The following is a 22,131-nucleotide window of genomic DNA, read 5'->3' as shown; positions in this document are numbered from 1 at the left end:
TTGTACGTTCTCCCTGTGACTGTGTGGGTTTTCTCCGGGAGCTCCGGTTTCCTCCCACTCTCCAAAGACGTGCAGGTTTGTACGTTAATTGGCTTCTGTAAATTTTCCCTAATGTGTAGGATAGAACGTGTACGGGTGATTGTTGGTCTGCACGGACTCGGTGGGCCGAGGGGCCTGTTTCCACGCTATTTCTAAATTAAACTAAGCTAATATAACATTGAAACCCTTGCCCGTTCTCTGTAATCTCTACCACGTCTGATCATTAATTATGACAGCAGGAGATTTTGCAACTGGAATGGCCAGCAGGCCGACTCTTCTAAGAATTCAGATGAAGTTATAAATCAACATGTTAATGCGAAAGGTATTTAAGGAGTCTAATGTGAACCCGGAGGTGAGATTGCTGCCTTTGACTGATTTCTCCAATGCACTTAACGTACGCTGTCTCCACGCCTGATGTGCCTTTTAATGATACTGTGCCTGCTTTTGATGCATGTGAAAGAGGAAGATTTGATATCCTGTGGATTTGCTGGTTGGAAATGAAACCTCATTTGTTTCCATAAAAGACACTTATCGAAATAGCGAAGTAAAACAAAATCTGGTCGGCACGAGTCACCTCATGGTCCAAGTAATGAAGCAAGCCCCTTAATTATAAATTATTTTCTTAAAAACACATAAAAAGACTGAGGCAGCACATTAATGACTGCCCTCTGTGTTGCACCTCGTCTGATGAGCCTTTAGACCAAAGATCTTAGAGCAGAGCTTTGCTTTAGACTGAGGTCTCTGGTCTCTTAAGTGGATATAAAACAACTTAGGGCACCATCTCATTAAAGAGCAAGGGGACTTCTTTCTGATGGCAAAATTAATTCCTCAACCAACACTAACTAAACTGATTAAATATCCATTAACGTATTGCTGTTTGTGGAGCTTGTTATGGGCAATGTGGCTGTCATTTTGTCTACAATACCACAGTGTGTTTTAAACGTTTCTTATGGAGGTGTACAAAATCATGAGAGGAATAGATCGGGTAAATGCACAGAGTCTCTTGCCCACAGTAGGGGAATCGAGAAGCAGACGACATAGGTTTAAGGGGAAAGATTTAATAGGAACCCAAGGGGTAACTTTTTACACAAAGGGTGGTGTATAGAACACTGCCAGAGGAGGTAGTTGAGACAGGTACTATCACAATGATGATGAAACATTTAGACAGATACATGGATAGGACAGGTTTAGAGGGATATGGAGCATACGCAGGCAGGTGGGACTAGTGTAGATGGGACAAGTTGTGGGCAAGTTGGGTCGGTGTGGGCAAGTTGGGCCGAATGAACTGCTTCTGACTCTATAACTCTATGACTATCTTATAGAGATGTATCAAGAATCAAGATAGAGTCAAGAGTGATTAATTGTCATATGTACCTGCAACAGAACAACAAGAATGATGCAGAGCATAATTAGGGTGAATGCAGAGAGTCTTTTTCCCCAGAGTTGATGAGTTAATAAGTAGACGACACTAAGATGAGAGTGGAATGATTTAATAGGAACCTGAAGGGCAACTTTTACATGGGTACAGTATGCAAAAGCTGACTGAGGAGTTGAGTCAGGTACAATAAGAACATTTAAAAGACACTGGGACAGTTTACATGGAGAGGAGAGGTTTTGGGGGATATGGGCCAAAAGGTTTAGAGGCAAAATAGGACCAGTTTAGATGGGGCATCTTGATTGGCATGAATGAGTTGGGCTGAAGGGCCTGTTTCCGTGCTGTGTGACTCGATTCTGAGTCATAAGCTCATGGAGTTTAGTTTAGTTTAGGGATACAGCATGTAAACAGGCCCTTTGGCCCACCGGGTCTGCACTGACCAGTGATATCCTACACACTAGGGACAATTGAAAGTAAGCATGCAGGTACAGCAGGCAGTGAAGAAAGTGAATGGCATGTTGACCTTCATAACAAGAGGAGTTAAGTATAGGAGCAATGAGGTCCTTCTGCAGTTGTACAGGGCCCTAGCGAGACCACATCTGGAGTATTGTGTGCAGTTTTGGTCCCCTAATTTGAGGAAGGACATTCTTGCTATTGAGGGAGTGCAGCGTAGGTTTACAAGGTTAATTCCCGAGATGGCGGGACTGTCATATGCTGAGAGAATGGAGCAGCTGGGCTTGTACACTCTGGAGTTCAGAAGGATGAGAGGGAATCTTATTGAAACATATAAGATTGTTAACGGTTTGGACATGCTAGAGGCAGGAAACAGTTCCTGATGTTGGGGGAGTCCAGAACCAGGGGCCAGAATTTAAGAATAAAGGGTAGGCCATTTAGAACGGAGACGAGGAAACACTTTTACTCATAGAGAGTTGTAGGTCTGTGGAATTCACTGCCACTGCCGGAGGCCGGTTCTCAGGATACTTTCAAGAGAGAGCTAGATAGGGCTATTAAAGATAGCGGAGTCAGGGGATATGGCGAGAAGGCAGGAATTGGGTACTGATTGGGGATGATCAGCCATGATCACATTGAATGGTGGTGCTGGCTCGAAGGGCCGAATGGCCTACTCCTGCATCTATTGTCTATTGTCTATTGTCTAATTTACGGAGGCCAATTAACCCAAAAACCTGCACGTCTTTGGAATGTGGGAGGAAACCGGAGCACCCGGACAAAGCCCACGCAGTCACAGGGAGAACGACAAAATCCACACAGACAGCACCCTAGGTCAGGATTCAACCCACGTCTCAGGCGTTTTGAGGCCGCAGCTTGACCAGCTGTACCACTGCGCCGCCTATAAATTCTCCACTTTACTTTAGATACACAAAAGAAATAGGAGCATGAGAATTCTTCTTGAATATGCTCTGAAATCTGAGTGCAAGTGGGTGATTATATCAGCACCTCCAACAATTTTAGAAAGTCTGAGGCAGGTTCCTGACCCAAAACATTTTCTGCCCATTTCCCCCAACAGCTGCTGCCTGACCTGTTGAAGTCCTACAAACCTCTACAAATGCTCCTTAGGGTTGCATCCCAGCTTAGCTTGGCAACAGCTCTGCCCAACACCGGGCATAGCTATAAGGTGAGAGGTGAAAAATATAATGGAGATGTGAGGGGCAAGTTGTTTGGGGACAGACACTGTGAGCCAAAGGGCCATTTCTGTGCTGTGCAGTTCTATGTTCTATAATTTCCCCCAAAAGCCAGGAATCTGTTTCAGTGGAGGGAATGCTGGAAACCACCCAGTGGTGCAGACGGTGGAGTCAACAGAAGGTTTGGGACTGAAATGTGGCGACTCTTGTGTACAGTCTGAGGAAGGGTCTCGACCCGAAACGTCGTCTATTCCTTCTCTCCATAGATGCTGCCTCACCCGCTGAGTTTCTACAGCATTATTGTCTACCGTGGGTAATGTTACATTTAGTTTAGAGATACAGCACGGAAACAGGCCCATTGGCCCACCGAGTCTGCGCCCACCAGCGATCCCCGCACATTAACACTACCAAACACACACTAGGGACAATTTACACTTATACCAATCAAATTAACCTCCAAACCTGTACGTCTTTGGAGTGTGGGTGGAAACAGAAGATCTCGGAGAAAACCCACACAGGTCATGGGGAGAAGGTACAAACTCCATATAGACAACGTAGTCAGGATTGAACCCGGATCTCTGGTGCTGTAAGGCAGTTGCTCTACTGCTGCGTCACACAGTGTCTTAGTGTAATCTACTATCTTACCCTCGTATGTATGATTGTGCCTAATGTATAGTAAGATTGTACTATAGGCAATGTATAGTAAGATTGTACTATAGGCAAACATTGCATTTCACTGTACCTAGGTACACGTGACAATAACGTATAATTGAAATATTGAACCATAAAACAGTCCAGCTCAAGAACATGCTCTTCAGCCCACAATATCTGTGGTGAACATGATGCCAAGACCGTCTCATATCTACCTACGCATAATACATAAACACTCATACCTTACATATCCATATGCCTACCCAGATCTCTAAAATGCCGCTGTCGAATCTGCCTCTACCACCACCCCTTGGCAGCACGTTCCAGGCACTCACTGCCCTCTGTGTAAGAAAATTGCCTCACACATCCCCATTAAACTTTCCCCCTCTCACCTTAAAGCTATGCCCTCTAGTATTTGATATTTCAATACTATTTACAAGGTTCTGACTGTCTACCCTATTTACGCCTCTTAATTTTACTTCGGAGTCACGTGAGTGACTACGTGAAGAACCCGCTCAATGCGCAGGCGCGGCATTACGCCAGCAGTGCAACAGCGGCCGCAACGGGAGTTAGGCTCTCCCGTTACAGGATGAACCGGACCGTCAGGCGAGTATCCTGAGGTCGGGGTTTCTTTTACAGGTGAGCCTTTTTTCTGCTTGTGTTTTTTACAGGCAGAGAAAAAGGCTCTGGAACAAAACTGTCCCCCGTTTTCCCGTTGGGGAGGGGGGCAGCAACAGGCGGTAGGAGCGACCCGGTGTTCCGTAATTCCCCGACACCGTGCCGAGGCCAGCCCGCTAGTACCTGAGCAGCGGGCTGGATGCATAGCCACTCGAGAGGCATCCGGCAGGTGTTCCCGATTGGGACGGGACGTCTCTCCACCCGCACGGGGGGAGAGAGAGCCGCCTGAGCCGCTGGAGCGGCTCACGGAGCAGGTGCCTGCGAGACGCGCTGCTTGAGGGGTGCTCTCGCTACTACAAGGCAAAAGCTCCAGAAGAACCTGTCCCCCGCTCGACTCCAGCGGAGGAGCGTTCCATTGCAGGGGGGGCAGCAACAGGCGGTAGGAACCGGGCGCTCCGCTATTCCCATCACCGCGCCGAGCCCAGTCCCGCTAGTGCCTGAACTGCGGGCTGGATGTCTAGCCATCCGAACAGGCATCCGGCCGGTGGCGTCCGATTCGTCGGACGGGGACATGTCTCTACCTAAAATGGAGGAGAGACAGCCGCCTGAGCTGCATCCAACAGCTATTGGAGCAGCTCCAGCGAGCAGCTCCAGCAAGAAAAAACAAGACTTTCGAAGAAATCTGCCCCCGTCCAACTCCGCAAGAGGAGAAGGGGGGGGGCAGCAACAGGCGGTAGGAGCGCTATCCGGGCGCTCCGCTATCCCCGACACCGAGCCGAGTCCAGCTCCGCTAATGTCTGAACAGCGGGCTGGAGGCAAAGCCAAACGGAAGAGCAACAGGCCGGTGGCATCCGACTCGTCGGACGGGGACGTCTCTCCACCCAGGAGGGGGAGGGACAGCCGCCTGAGCCGCATGGAGCGGCTCTTGGAGCAGGTGCTCCAGCAAGGTGCACCCCGGGAGGGGAGCTCTTGCAGAGGGAGGTCAGGCACTCCCTCTACAGTGCCTCCTGTACTGTCCATTGCATCCTCCTTTCCAGAGGATAGCTTTGGGGACCAGGACTGGGCTGGTCCAGAACAAGGGGTTATGGCTGAAGATTTCGGGAGTATGCAGGGGGTGCAGGAGCAGGAACAGCTGCTTGGTGCAGTGGGCCGCTACGTGTCAAAACCCCGTGCAGGGGAACCGCTAGAGGCCAAACTAGCGGCAAGTATCGATCACCTTTCCAACAGAGCTCTGCAGGGGCAGGTGATTAATGAAGCTTCAGATACCTATACGGCGCCGGAGAACTGTGAACCTCTAAAAAGTACCAGCGGTGAACAGCCAAATCTGGGGACACATTGGGGCAACCATCCGGCACCACGAGCTAAAGCTGCAGCGGATACTCCGACTATTGACAGCAGGCATCACTTCGTTTGCTCGTTCTATAAACAACACCGAGATGACCACCAATCAACAGGATACACTCGCATTGTTGTGTAACACACAGTTTGAAATTAATAATCTGCGGAAAGAAATCATCAAACCTGCCATCAGTCCTCGATTTGCCGGGCTGTGTAAAACACCAGCCGATAAGCCAGACAGGCGGCTCTTCGGGAAGGCAGGGTATAAAACGAGCAAACTGAAAACACACACCACCAAGTGGCAGCACCCCGCCGCATCCACCAGTAAACATCCGCCATTCAACACTGGTGAAAGCTCGGGGTCCGCTTACTTTCACCGTAAGTCTTTTTTAGACCAGGGCCCAGAGCGGACCCCATGGAAAATGCACCAACCCCCAACAAACACGCCACATCAGACACCTCGCAAGCCTCGTCCGAGGGAATCAGAGGAAATACCCGTAACCATGGAGGTAGGTGGGTCTGGTTCCTATCACCTTTTGGGAGGTGGAAGCTTCATACTAACAGGAGGTAGATTGCACCGGTTTGAAGCATAGTGGATATAAAATACAATTCATGTCAGAAAAAACGCCGCCAGTTCAACAATGGCCCCAAAGGGTATTTCTCCCTCCGTCAAAGAGAAACGTGAGGGACAAGCTGAACTGGTGAGACTTATCACAAAGGGGGTCATCGAAAGGACCAAACATGAACCTTTGGAATTTGTATCGAATATATTCACTAAAACCAAAAAAGATGGTGGCTGTCGCATCATCATTGACTTAACATCACTAAACAAATTTGTTAAGTATATACATTTCAAAATGGAGACATATGTTACTGCCAAACAACTGAATTCCAAAGGATATTCGACAAGTAGCAAGAGTAATTGGGAAAATGGTAGCAGCATTTCCGGCTACTCAATTCGGACCTTTGCACTATCAAAAAATTTACAGAGAGCAAAGGTACAGGCAATAAAACGACATACAGGTCACTATGATCGTGTCATGAACTTACCCACTGAAGCAATATCAGAGCTACAGTGGTGGGCAGAAAACGTTTGGCATAGTTTCAGCCCTATCTTTATCACTAACCCTACTTTAGTTACTAAAACAGATGCCAGTGCTCAAGGCTGGGGAGCGACTAACTCCATATCCAGCACAGGTGGTAGATGGACTAACCTAGAGTCATCATTACTACTTACACTGGGCATTAACTATCTAGAGATGTTGGGCGCCTTTTATGGTTTAAAAGCATATGTATCTAATATGCAGCACTTGCATGTTCGGTTACAAATTGATAAATACTACGGTGATGGCTTATATTAACCATATGGGTGGCATAAAATCATTGTCATGCGACAAATTGGTCAACATGATTTGGCAATGGTGTGTCGAAAGACATATTTGGCTATCAGCTACTTACCTACCAGGTAAGCTAAACACCCATGCCATGAGAAAATTAAACGCCTGGGTTGCAAGTTTGAACAGACCTTACCTGGAACTGGGATTGTCCAAACAAACCATCACCATGTCGGCATCCCTTCGAACATCCACCAGAGGCAGTACTTAACCAGCATCAAAAAAGGGAGAAGTACTGCCAGGAAACAGGGACGACATACGCAACAGCTACAGCCACCAACATACTGGAGTTCCTGGCCTATCTACACCACGATGTAGGGATCAGCTACAGTGCCATCAACAACCAGCGCCAGGACAACAGGCGATGGGATCCCATCCACTGGTGGTAAAACTGATGAAGGGCATTTACAATATCAAGCCCTAAGCCCAGGTATACCCATATTTGGGATATCAGTGTGGTCCTGACATATCTCAGGGAATGGCCACCAGCCAGATCCCCCAGCCTCGAGCAAGCTACACTAAAGACGCTCATGTTGATGGCACTTGTATCCGCTCAGAGGGTCCAGTCACTACACCTATTGCGACTGGACAACATGATCACAGCTCCAGACCAGATCTGTCGTTATCCAGCGACTGATCAAACAGAGCAGACCAGGAACACCTAATCCAGTCGTGGCTTACCCACCAGAACCACGGTTATGTGCCATGACTCACCTACTATCCTACATAGACACAACCAAAATATACGAGGGAGATGAAAAGCCTTGTGGGTCAGTCACAAAAACCTTATGGTCGGGTGACAAGCCAAACCATTGCGAGATGGCTCAAGCAGGTGCTAGAAACTGCTGGGATAAACACTAACATGTACAAATTTTACTTCGGAGTCACGTGAGTGACTACGTGAAGAACCCGCTCAGTGCGCAGGCGCGACATTACGCCAGCAGTGCAACAGCGGCAGCGGGAGCTAGGCACTCCCGCAACAGATGAAACGGACCGTCAGGTGAGTATCCTGAGGTCGGGTTTCTTTTACAGGGGAGCCCCTTTTTCTGCTTGTGTTTTACAGGCAGAGAAAAAGGCTCTGGAACAAAACTGTCCCCCGTTCAAGGAGGAACGTTTCCCGTCGGGGAAAGGGGGGCAGCAACAGGCGGTAGGAGCGACCCGGTGTTCCTCTATTCCCCGACACCGTGCCGAGCCCAGCCCGCTAGCGGGCTGGATGTATAGCCACCCGAAGAGGCATCCGGCAGGTGTTCCCGATTTGGGACGGGACGTCTCTCCACCCGCACGGGGGGAGAGAGAGCCGCCTGAGCCGCTGGAGCGGCTCGCGGAGCAGGTGCCTGCGAGAAGCGCTGCTTGAGGGGCGCTCTCGCTACTACAAGGCACAAAAGCTCCAGAAGAAGGCGGTAGGAACATTTAACCGGGCGTTCCGCTATCCCCACACCGCGCCGAAGCCAGTCCCGCTAGTGCCTGAGCTGCGGGCTGGATGTCTAGCCATCCGAAGAGGCATCCGGCCGGTGGCTTCCGACTTGTCGGAGGGGACGTCTCTCCACCCGCAGGGACAGAGACAGCCGCCTGAGCCGCTGGAGCGGCTCCTGGAGCAGGAGCTCCTGCGAGACACGCTACGTGAGGGGCAGTCTCGCTGGAGGGTTCAGGCATACCCTCCACAGTGCCTAGGCACTGCCCATCGCTTCCTCCTTAGTGTGGTTAGCTTTGGGGTGACCAGTGGCTGGGCTGGTCATGAAGAGGGGTCACTGGCTGAACAATATCGGGAGTATGCTTGAGGTACAGGATCAGGAAGAGCTGCTGGGTGTGGCCGCTATGTGGCTCCACCACTAGCGAGATGGCTTTTCAGTCTCAACTGATGGCCAGCTTACTACCTGTCTTTTCCAAAAAACCTCTCCAAGACAGGTAGCCATGAGGCGTTGGTTTTATCACGCCTCCCCTAAATTGCATTTACTCAAAGTGCCCGCCATTATTGGGGGATACATTGAGCAGCGCGTTTAACCTAAATATTTTAAAAATGCATTTGGTACCCTGACGTCGGCTATCATGTCCACCTGCTCATTCCAGAAGGGCAGGGTAGTATGGCAAAACACCTGACCCTACTGTTCAACGGTATACCTCATAACTTCTGAAATGAACTCACAAACCTGCCCTCAATCTATGAAATTAACAGGACTATGAGAATGCCGACCTCATAAGCACAGATCCTGCTACCTGGCACTTACCAAACCAGTCCTAAAAAACTGGACGAAGTGTTCAAACTATTCGGCACAAGAGGGCAGAGTCTGGAATGAGCACCACACTAAACCAGACAGCAGTACCTCTACGTGTCCACCAGGGGCGTCTACCTCATGGTACTGGTGAAAGCTCGGGGCCTGCATGCCAAACCTGTAGCATTTTAGGCCACGGCCCAGAGCAGGCCCCAGGGGAAAATGTGCCACCCCCCAACAAACATCGTCCCTACAAGAACAAGGAACCAGAAACCGAAGAAAACAACAATGAAGACAGATAAGTATGGTTCCTACCATCACATAAAGGTTAAGGGTTGTACTAACAAGGGGTGGATGAATCACGCCTGGTTAGGAAGCTATCACTCTTGGTAGTTATATACCAAAAAATAAATACAAGGGGAATAGAATTAATATCTTGCCACCAATTCAGCAAGCACCCCAAGTGGTCTACCCTCCCATGATGGTGAATGTCGCACCATCGTTGATAAACCACTTGAGTATTTCACCAGGTATACCCATTCATGGGATTTGTAACTACTACCATGGATCCAAGGATACTTTATGGTAGACATCGACCTTGAAGATGCACACTATTCAGTACCTTCTCATATAAGTTTCGGATATACCGCAATTACCTGGATGGAGTAACCATGATGAGCGTTGCGGCATTTAAGTCAAAGTTATCCAGAATCAACTAGCCCTGACACTTAGAAACATTCCGTCATGGCATGTCTATATATTAACGACAAACTATCCTTGGATACAGCTTTAGCTGCATCGCTTCTCGGCCTTTTGGCTAAGATCAAGTGTAGTATCTGTTCTTATCAGTTTAATAATCTGATACGTCCCTTATCTAGGGACCATATATTAAATTGAATTTTGGAACAGGGAGATGGAATAGGGGCTTGCTCCGTCCACTCCACGCATCGACCCAGTATTGCAGTGCCTCTGGGAACGGTGCACAAAATATATATCCAGATATTTACGTTGACCATCCACAACGTTGTTATCTGGTATTCATTAAGACTATCAGTCATGGTGCATTAACCACCAATCAACTACGTGGCAAAGTAATTGGGATATAGCAGCATTACCAGCTACTGAACTTTGTACCTTTCCTATGAGCTGAGATACTAGTGTTCAAAACTATCTCCATACCTGTAATATGGGGGCAAATGGATTAATCTGTAGTGTTATCATGGAATTTATCGGCAGGAAGGATTATGGTTGTACACTTCCACCTGTTTTGAATAACATCTTATATGTCCTGATGTGTTACTGAGCTTGTAATACTTAATGCCAATATGAATTGACTTAAACATGTTATATATTAACTTACTTAATTCTAGTGAAGCATTTGCTCAGTAATCCACCAAATTTGCATATTCGTTTATAAGATAACAACATCAGTGGTGGCATATACCAAACCACTTGGGCGGAGAACATCGATATTAGGGGACAATTTATTAACAATTGGAAACCGTATGTCGTCAAACATGTTTGACCATCAGTAACTCACCTATCAGGTGAGCTAAATACTGTAAACATACATTTAAACCAAAATTATTTGCTGAAATCACTAAGCAATATGGACACCAGATATCGATTCCTTATATCCAATTAAATCACCACGTACTAACTTACGTCACATGAAACCAATCTCAAGGCAGCGGCAATGGAGACATTCCCGCGTATTGAGGGGTGGGGGGAACCTAATCTCTATGTTTTCCTTTCCTTCTACCTCTTCAATAGGTACTACGGCTTCATCAGTCGGGTACTACGCAAATTACAGTGGACCAAGTCCACAAGCATGGTTCCCAGTGATCCTCGACATGGTCATTAAAAGAATTGCAGAATTGGGAAGACCATTGTTGTGCTTGGATCAGGAGCATTATCAACCTGATGACAGCATTCCGTCGCATATCCTAGGGAACATACCTGAGGAGCATCAAGAAATGGTACACTGTTTCCAAAACAGGAATTACACATTCAACTATAACAAAAAACTGTACTGGAGCTCCTGGCAGGTCTTCACCACAATGAAGGACATGTTCTGTTAGCCTACTCAACTTGGGTACCGCTCACTGGTGATCAGATACAGGAGAGGTATATCAATCCATTCCCCAGAAATAGGTACACCCAAATTGGGATGTCAGTGAAATCCTGACATACCTTAGGGGATGATCACCAGCTAGGTCACTCACCCTGGAACAGCCTACCCTGAAGATGGACATGCTGGTGGCCTTACATCAACACAAAGAGCCAGCTCTCCCATCTATTGCGATGGGACAACATGGTTATAACACCAGATAGTGTCACATGCCCATTCAAGGGTTGGCCAAACAGAACAGACCAGGAACATCAGGTCCAGTCATGAAATTCCGGGCATACCCACCTGAACCACGTTTTATGTGTCATGACCCACTTAGAGATCGACACAATAAGGAATACCGAGGGAGAGGAAAAAGCCTTATGGGTCAGCCACAGGAAACCTCATGGTCGGGTGACGAGCTAAACTATCTCTAGTGGCTCAAGCAGGTACTGGGAGTTGCTGGAGTAAATACTAACGTGTATAAAATCTTATTCCACCGGAACAGCTTCCACGTCAGTAACTAAGAGGATGGACGAGCCTATGGACCACATCCTGGCTACTGCAGGGTGGTCTAGGGAGTATACGTTCCAAACTTTTATAACAAACCACCGACAGAACCTGTATCGTTTGCAGAAAAAGAATCTGCAAAAAATATATAATTTAAGCCCGGGGGAGCAATTGGTCTTGTTGTTGTTAATAACACCATTATTGTTTTTACAAACAGATTCATGGTTGATTACGATAACATACTTCCTCCCTCGAATGACTTCGGCAGCGAGTGAAGTATGAACTGTTACACGGTTTGAAATCACAGAGCTTTGAAGTCTTCACGTAGTCACTCACGTGACTCCGAAGTAAAATAGTAAGATTAAACGAGAATTTACCAGTTTGAAGTTTGATCTGTATTTTATGAGGAGTTACGATGAGGGATTACGTGCCCTCCGCTCCCACCCTCATTATATGGATCAAACTAATAAATTGATGTCTCCTTATCTTTACTATGTTTACTTCAAATAACTGTGTCTATCTGTGATTCCACACCGCTGCTTGGAAGTATGCCGCGCCTGCGCACTGAGCGGGTTCTTCACGTAATCCCTCATCGTAACTCCTCATAAAATACAGATCAAACTTCAAACTGGTAAGTTCTCGTTTAATCTTACTATTTTATATACTTCTATCAAGTCTCTCCACAGCCTCTGTCGGTCCAGAGAAAATGATCCAATTTTACTTCGGAGTCACGTGAGTGACTACGTGAAGACCCCGTCCAGTACGCATGCATGTCCATATCGTCTATCGCATTGCGTGATGACTGGCAGGGGAATGTGATTCTCCTGCCAGCAACAGACCTGAGGTAAGTTTTTAAAAATACTTTCTGGTTTTAAAATCTTCTTGCAGGAACCTCTACTTAGAGGTCCTGCTAAAAGTCCAGGGCTAAGTCGGGTCGGAGGGGAAACCCCAGTCTCGGACTTCAGGGAACCTCGGTCACGGGGAATCCCGCCCACGGACCTAGACGCTCGGAACCGCAGGTAGAATGCAGGTAGCAAGCGGCGGTAAATTCACCTTTGAGCCGCTGGCAGTAAAACCAGCGGCTTCATATTGGTGAAGAACCTGCTCCGGAGACCGCGGGACGCGGGGAGCGGACGGCGTCGGATTCGCCCTCGAGCCGCTGGCTGTGGAGCCAGCAGCTTCATATTGGTGCCGGGGGCACCGGGACAGCCGCTCCGGAGACCACGGGAAACGGGGAGCGGACGGCGGCAGATTCGCCCTCGAGCCGCTGGCTGTGGAGCCAGCGGCTTCATATTGGTGCTGGGGGCACCTGGACAGCCGCTCCGGAGACCGTGGAATACGGGGAGCGACCTGAGAACCCGCTCCGTAGACTGCGGTATGCGAGGAGCGGACGGCAGTAAGTACTGTGCCGCTGGCAGTTAAACCAGTGGCTTCATAACTGTGATCGCATATCCCGCATGGAGCGGTTGATGGATCAGGAGCTCCAATGTGACATGCTCCGATATATGGAGCCTAGTCACTAGGGGGTCCTGGGACGCCCAAAACAGCACCTAATTGAGGGCTGCATAATGCAACTCCCTCGACAGAGGGGTGCATTAGGAGTCACTTCTGGGCTGACTCTGAAGACAGGGGTTTGGCTGAAGAAACCACAAGTGTGCAGGGGGTGCAGGAACAACACTACCAGCAGCAGGAGCTCGACGAGTGGCCGTCGGGTTCAGGAAGGCCACATCATCACGCAAGACCTCACATCTTCGACGGCAGCACCCCTACGCACCCACCAGCAAACCACGATGAACTGAAGCTGGTGAAAGCTTGAAGGCCGTACAACCAGGACAAAGGTCTTTTTTAGGCCTCAGCCCAGAACGGCCTTCATTGGAAGATGCACCAACCTCGTACGCGAGCTCCTCTACCTCCAGGAGCAGATGTAAAATCATGCACACATGTTTGAGGCAGCGGGTTGCTTAAGTCCTCCCATTCGGATAAAGGTATGGAACCTCATCGATGATGTCTCCAGTCACGGATACAAGTTGGTAATAATTAACTGGTTTGAATATTTACACTGGTTTGGGATAACACTAGATTAGTTTATACTGCACACAGGTATGGTTGAGTTGCCTTTCAAGACAAGGCTCATGTCAACAGCCTCAACCCGCATGTGCAATATAGACTTTTCTGAATAACTTCCATGTGATCATTTCCGCTCACAGGGTTGAAGATATTTGAAATTTAACTGGATATAGCAACGATTCACTCAGTAGCGTTACAATGGGCTAACTCCAGTTTCCAGATTATTTACCAAATTACTACTATCAGTGCTTCGGTTGCACAGAGCTAACAAATAAGTAGCATGGCCAATCTGGATGATATTGAACATACTGTATTTTACTAAATTAGCCTTATCAGCCACATAGCTATATTTGAGGAATTGGTTCTCACCCGTCCAGTTAAATTTAAATTAAGTTGATACCAATTGAAACTATTGATTGTTGGGATACAATCATCCATTTATTGGTCTGGGATCAGCTCTGAGACAAAAAATTAGACCTCTGCTATTTTTAGCTGAAACAATCAAAGTCACAATGATGGACAGCTTTGCTCCACTAAAGCCTCTTATCCGTAAATCTTCAGTCATTTCCAACAGATGTTATTGCCCAAAGATGGGTAATTTACTAATACCATCTCTAGTTACGGAGGCAGATGGGATTAGCATGAGTTATCAAGTGTTCAGTCATGATATCAACTGCCAATGGACACCAGGTGCATTCTGGGCATTAAAGAGTGTGTGAATATGCATATATGGCATGCACAAGTCCAAGGTGATACACTTTGGTGGTGGTATATGTTAATCACAAAGGTACAATCAAATCAAAGTATCCGGTGATAGTTTTACCAAACCACATTTAGCACTGGTGTATTATTATGCAAAATCAATGACAGCACAGAATGAATGTGTGATCACAAAGTATTTAATGACAATGTGGATTGATAGAACACTAACTATTGAGTTGCTTGCATCCAGTTTCAATCAACAGTGAACAAGGCATACAGTGGCGAAGGGTGCATTCTCGCTACACTAGCAAGGAATGTTCTTTTATGTCTTCCTCCATTTGGCCTCAATAGACGGGTCTTGCAAAATTCAGCAAGATTCCCGCTTCCGGGTTTTCATAGTGCCTGCCTGGGTTATACACCTATGGCTCCTGCTGAGGCGCAGTATGAACATAAAACCTTACATGGTTAATCCCGGATAAAAATATGCTGGTTCAGTTGTGATGTTGAAACCATCCTCTGCATGATATAATCAATCATAGACTTACAGACTCTGAGAGATCGTTTCTGCGGCTTGGGTTGTCAAACCATGAGCGTTAAGAGTGCTCACTACAGATTGCAGGGATAGCACCAAATAGCAGCTATCTGCATAGGAGATGGGAAGCATTGTTTATGCTTCCTTACGTTTAACTCGGCACGGATGACTGACACATTAAAATTCAGCTTTATGGGATTATAACATTAAGTTACTATTCCATTACTGTGCCTTAAGTACCTCCTAATCATTTGGTTGATGAGTACATAAACCACTCTGTCCGGTCTCACCCTCTGATATCCAGAGAATTAAGGTATCGTCAGCTTAAAACCTCCCAGGTTTAGGGACGCAGAGACATGGGTTGTTAACATTGTACTACGTCACTTCACCGATGGGCACCAGCAACATACCAGCCCATGGTCATACTCACGTACTAGTGCTTACGCCATGGCACTGAGTTCAGCGCTATGGGTCCAGTCATTGCAACACTGGATAGGATGATCATATCTGTGGGCTATAATAACATGTTTTGTTTATGATTAATCAAGCAGATTAGACAGGGACACAAGACCAAACTAGAGTTGCATATCCCATGGACCTTGGGTTGCGTGTGGTCACACATTTACACCAGTATGTCAAGGTTCCTCAGAGCTTTATAGACTGACAGCAATATTATGAGTTACATAAAATCTTGTTAGAAGGAATCACTACGAACCTTCTCCAGATGGTTATATGGGTCTGGCATATACAGGAGTGTACATTGACATTGAGTCTCACTCCACCAGGACCGCTATACCTCAGCAGCAGCGATGGACCACATCCTAGCGATTGCAGGATGGTCAAACTATTGATCTGTCCAAATATTCAGAATAAACCTATTGCCAGATCAGGGGTATTTGCCAACTCTATGTTAGGTATGGTTCATACTTCCTCCAGGTTGAGGGAGGTTACTATTGCCACCTTTATTCATTAATAGCATCAACATGTCTATATCTATGTCATGTCTGAATGCATTCTTAATGTTCACTCATCATTGGCCTTCTGATGCAGTGTATGATGCCTGGACTCGGTTCCACGGCATGAAATCACAGAGCTTTAAAATCTTCACGTAGCCACTCACGTGACTCCGAAGTAAAATAGTAAGATTAAACGAGAACTTACCAGTTTGAAGTTTGATCTTTATTTTATGAGGAGTAACGTTGAGGGATTACGTGCCCTCCGCTCCCAGCCCTCTATTATAAAGTTCAACAGGTATTATGGTTCTCTTATCTTACTACGTTCAGTTCAACAACTGTTTTCTGTGATTTCACACTGCTGCTTTGAAGATTGACACGCATGCGTACTGGACGGGGTCTTCACGTAATCCCTCAACGTTACTCCTCATAAAATAAAGATCAAACTTCAAACTGGTAAATTCTCGTTTAATCTTACTATTTCTCACTGTAGCTACTACCCCCTAATCCAGGCATCATTCTGGTAAACGTCCTCTGCACCCTCTCCAAAGCCCCTACCTACATCCTTCCTGTAATGGCGGAACCAGAACTGCACGCAATACTCCAAATGTGGCCTAACCAAAGCTCTATTAAGCTGCATCTTGACAACCTGATTCTTATTGGTTGGGTTCAGAGATACAGCGCGGAAACATGTCCTTCAGCCCACCGAGTCTGTGCCGACCAGCGATCCCTGTACACGAGGGACAATTTACAATTGTACCAAAGCCAACAAACCAACAAATCTGTACGTCGTTGGAGTGTGGGAACAAACCGGAGCACCCGGAGAAAACCCGTGCGGTCACAGGGAGAACGTACAAAGTTCATACAGACGGCACCAGTGGTCAGGAACGGGCAGAGAATGCGCGAGTGCCAACGGGTCTTCTCTGCTGCCTCCTCAGCCAGGATCAACTGGGGGAAATATTCCGGAAGCTTGTGTGTCCCTGGCAGGTGAACTCCCTCCTGGAGGAGATGTGGTCTTTCACGTGGAGCACCACAAAACTCCTCTACATGGGAGTCTACCTGTATCCCGGTGTGGAGACCTGGCCGGTGAACTGGCAGGAGCTAGAGACGAAAGTCCTCGCCCGGCTGGGGTGCTGGTCGGGTCTCATCAGAGTGCATTCCTACCGAGGCTGGATGTTGGTCATTAACCAACTCGGGGCCTCCATGCTCTGGTTGGCCACCTTGGTCCCATCAGCCACCTTTGTTGGGATCATCCAGAAGAAGTTGGTAGTCTCTGCAGCGGTCCTGAGCCTCCCGATCGAGGAGGGCGGTCAGTCGCTGGTGTGCATGGCGGCTCTCTGCAGAGATACCTGTACTGTGGGCATCCTCCCAGGAGGCACGTGCTGGCGACGCACCTTTCCAACAGGGCCACTGCCTTCAGAGGTATGGGGATACCGATTGTGGGCGTCAGCTGGGCTGTCCTGCAGAGGATGCCCGGCTTCTACCAGGACCTGCTGAGACCCGGCCATCGATCGGGGCCCTCCTCTGCTGGCGGCAGGCAACGGCCTGGTAGTGAGAGAGGCCAGCCCTTGACCCGCCCCACCAGGGGTCAGGGAGGCTCGAACTCCATCTGCCATTTCTCTGCCCATTTCTATAACTAACCTACATCCCACTGTATATTTTGACATCTTTCCTCACCGTTCTCACATGAACTATTGAACATTGAATGGGAAAGGGGGCAGGATATTAAAGGTTAAGTTCTTGCTATTGGTGTAAGAAGGAACGGCAGATGCTGCTTTACACCGGAGATAGATACAAAATGCTGGAGTAACTTAGCAGGACTGGCAGCATCTCTGGAGAAACAGGTGACGTTTTGGGTAGAGACCTTTCTTCAGTCCGAGAGTCATGAGAGAGGGAAACTAGAGGTACGGGAAGGTACGGAACAAACTCCTGAGTCATCGATGCAGGCTCTGCTTGACTCTCTTGACTCTTGACTTCAATGGTTTAAATATCCAATTTACCTACCAGCTTGTCTTTAAGGTATGGGTGGCAACATGAGCATCTGGTGGGAACTTACACAGTCACAGAGGAACATGCAAACTCCACATAGACAGCATCGAAGGTCCAGATCAAATCTGGCACCCTGTGAAGTTGTGGGGAATCAGCACATTATCATCCTGGTGGAAAGGGTCAAGAACTTCAAATTCCTGGACGTGCATATTTCCGAAGATCTTTCCTGGTCCCAGCACACTGATGCAATTATAAAGAAGGCACATCAGCGCCTCTGCTTCCTGAGAAGATTACGGAGAGTCGGTATGTCAAGGAGAACTCTCTCGAACTTCTACAGGTGCACAGTAGGGAGCATACTGACCGGTTGCATCGTGGCCTGGTTCGGTAACTTGACCGTCCAGGAGCGGAAAAGATTGCAGAAAGTTGTGACCACTGCCCAGTCCATCATCAGCTCTGACCTCCCCACCATCGAAGGGATCTATCGCAGTCGTTGCCTCAAAAAGGCTGCCAACAACATCAAAGACCCACACCATCCTGGCCACACACTCATCTCTCTATTGCCATCGGGAAGAAGGTACAGGAGCTTGAAATCTGAAACATCCAGGTTCAGGAACAGCTGCTTCCCCACAGCCATCAGGCTATTAAACACGACATCAAACAAACTCTGAACAATAACAGCCTATTGCACTTTATCTGTTTATTTATTGTGTACATATATATGGTCTATGGTATATAGACACACTGAACTTTTATCTCCTGTTCTATATTATGTTTACATATTCTGTTGTGCTGCAGCAAGCAAAATCTCATTGTCCTATCTGGGACACATGACAATAAAACTCTCTTGACTCTTGACTTGCTTTGTTCTCAACCTTCCCATACCTCTAGTTTCCCCATCTGCGGCTCTCAGTCTGAGGAAGGGTCTCGAGCCGAAAAATCACCTATTCCTTTTCTCCGGAAATGCTGCCTGACCCTGCTGAGTCGCTCCAGCATTTTGTGTCCATCTTCTTGCTATTGGTATCAGTTTATTATTGTCAGGTCACTCCTGCCCTCACGTACTCGAGGCTGAACATTGGGCTGTGCATTATAAATGGGCTTCAAAACAGATTGCCTCAATTCATCAACGCCCTGCGTGACCCTGTAACTATTAGCTGACGCCTGCCAAAGCCTGCTGTGGTGTTCAATGAGCAAAGATTGACTCCACTGCGACTAAGTGGTGAAGGCAGATGTACCTGCCTACCTGCTTCACAGCCATCTTTGACTCTGGAAGGGACATTAACAACTTGACATGAGGCTTTGTCATTTTAACATGTTTCTACGCCGAGCTGCACAAGAACGTAATTAGCTACAATTTGTACTCGAGCACTGATTTTAATAGCAAAACAGCACAAAACACTGAAATAAATGCTGGGCCACATTGGGGACTTCAAAGACGAGCGATCAAAAATGTTGCCAAAGGACTCGGTTTTAAGGAACACTTTGAAGGAGACAGTACTGTATAGGGTGTCAAGGGTTATTGGGAGAAGGCCGAAGAATGGGGTTGAGGGGGAAAGACAGATCAGCCGTGATTGAATGGTGGAGGAGACTCGATGAGCCGAATAGCCTAATTCTGCACCTATAAACTTATGAAGAAGCTGTTCCTGAGTCTGGTGGTGCGGGCTTTCAAGCTTGTGTATCTTCTGCTGGACAGGAGCAGGGAGAAGAAGGAATGATAGGTGTGGGACGTCTTTGATTATGTTGGCTACTTTTACGAGGCAGCGTGAAGCGTAGATGGAAACAATGGTGAGGAGTCTGGTCTGTGTGATGGACTGGGCTACGTCTAAAACTCTGCAATTTCTTGCTGTCTTGGACAGAGCTGTTCCCAAACCAAGCTGTTCCTATGTCTTATGAACATGAATTATCTGGAATTCTCTGACCCCGAGACATCATTAGATATATTTAAGGTGGAGTCTGAAGAAGAGTCCTGACGCAAAACATCATCTATCCATATTCGCCACAGATGCTGTCTGATCCACTGAGTTACTCCAACACTTTGTGTCCTTTTACATTTAAGGTGGAGATAGATAAATAAATGAAAGGTTGAGGAATTGAAGGTGATGGGAACTGGCACAGAAGAGGAGAATCTTAGCCCTGATCACATTGAATGAGTAAAAGATATTTGGACAGGTACATGGATTGGAAATGTTTAGAGGGATATGGGAGATGGGACTAACATAGATGGGGCATCATGGATGTGGAGAGGATGTTTCCATTAGTGGGAGAGTCTAGGACCAGTGGGCACAGCCTCAGAATAGAAGGTTCTACCTTTAGAATGGAAATGAGGAGGAATCGCAGCTATTTACAATATACATCAATAATTTGGATGAAGGGATTCAAAGTAACATTAGCAAATTTGCAGATGACACAAAGCTGGGTGGCAGTGTGAACTGTGAGGAGGATGTTATGAGAATGCAGGGTGACTTGGACAGGTTGGGGGAGTGGGCAGATGCATGGCAGATGAAGTTCAATGTGGAAAATGTGAGGTTATCCACTTTGGTATCAAAAACAGGAAGGCAGATTACTATCTAAATAGTACAATGGGATCTGGGGGTCCTTGTACATCAGTCTATGAAAGTAAGCATGCAGGTACAGCAGGCAGTGAAGAAAGCGAATGGCATTTTGGCCCTTATAACAAGAGGAGTCGTGTATAGGAGAAAATAGGTCTTTCTGCAGTTGTACAGGGCCCTAGTGAGACCACACCTGGAGTATTGTGTGCAGTTTTGGTTCCCTAATTTGAGGAAGGACATTATTGCCATTGAGGGAGTGCAGCGTAGGTTTACAAGGTTAATTCCCGGGATGGCGGGACTGACATATGCTGAGAGAATGGAGCGGCTGGGCTTGTACACTCTGGAGTTTAGAAGGATGAGAGGCAATCTTATTGAAACATATAAGATTGTTAAGGGTTTGGACACGCAAGAGGCAGGAAACATGTTCCCGATGTTGGGGGAGTCCAGAACCAGGGGCCACAGTTTAAGAATAAGGGGTAAGCCATTTAGAACGGAGACGAGGAAACACTTTTTCTCACAGAGAGTGGTGAGTGTGGAATTCTCTGCCTCAGAGGGCGGTGGAGACCGGTTCTCTGGATGCTTTCAAGAGAGAGCTAGATAGGGCTCTTAAAGATAGCGGAGTCAGGGGATATGGGGAGAAGGCAGGAATGGGGTACTGATTGGGGATGATCAGCCATGATCACATTGAATGGCTCGAGGGGCCAAAAGGCCCACTCCTGCACCTATTGTCTATTGAATTTATTTTGCCAGAGTGTGGTGAATCTGTGAAAGTCATTGCCACACTTGGCAGTGGAGGTTTTTAAAGTGGAGATTAATGGGTTCTTGATTAATAGGGGTGTCAAAGGTTACAGGGTGTAGGCAGAAGAATGGAGTTGAGAAGAAAAAATAATGGGCTGAATAGTCTAATTCTACTCCTGTGGCTTGTGGTCTTACTGGGCTAAATTCTAAAGACCTTATCTGTCCTATTAATCTGTGTTATTTTCTTTAAGAAGGGAGATGAAGAGGAATTTACTCAGCCAGAGGATGGTGAATGTGCAATCCGTTGCAACAAACGGCTGTGGAGGCTAAGTCATTGTCATACATGGAGTGTAGAATGTACAAGTGTATATTATGCTGTACTGTTCCATGTTCTTGAACCGATCTGCAGGGAATGGAGGGATTTGGGTTATGTTCAGATAGATAAGTGATGGTCTCAGCATCATGTTCATCACAGACAAAGTGAGCCAAAGGGCCTGTCCTCGTGCCGCACTGTTCTATGTCCTTTGTTCTATGTAAAACCAAGTTGTTGTTGCTTTACTATTCCATAATAGTTCTGATGGTTCTGATCTGATGAAGTCGCAGCTATGAAGGGCAGTCCATTAAACATTAAGAGGACTTATGCCGACACGAAATGGGTAAGTGACAGTCTGCCACTCGAGACAGCTTCTCTACTGACGGTGCTGGTTTGAACCTTTTGA

General features: G+C 47.2%; 1 non-coding gene across 1 annotated transcript; it reads left to right on the top strand.

Annotated features, from left to right (window-relative positions):
• The first annotated feature begins 10,062 nt into the window (after nt 1-10,062).
• Nucleotides 10,063-10,254, top strand: LOC116970574. The gene has a single exon (XR_004411193.1). It is a non-coding gene; the product is annotated as a U2 spliceosomal RNA (small nuclear RNA).
• Nucleotides 10,255-22,131: the final 11,877 nt, after the last annotated feature.

Source organism: Amblyraja radiata, chromosome 2, assembly GCF_010909765.2.
Source record: "Amblyraja radiata isolate CabotCenter1 chromosome 2, sAmbRad1.1.pri, whole genome shotgun sequence".
NCBI lineage: Eukaryota > Metazoa > Chordata > Chondrichthyes > Rajiformes > Rajidae > Amblyraja > Amblyraja radiata.
This window is presented reverse-complemented; position numbering and strand designations above follow the sequence as displayed.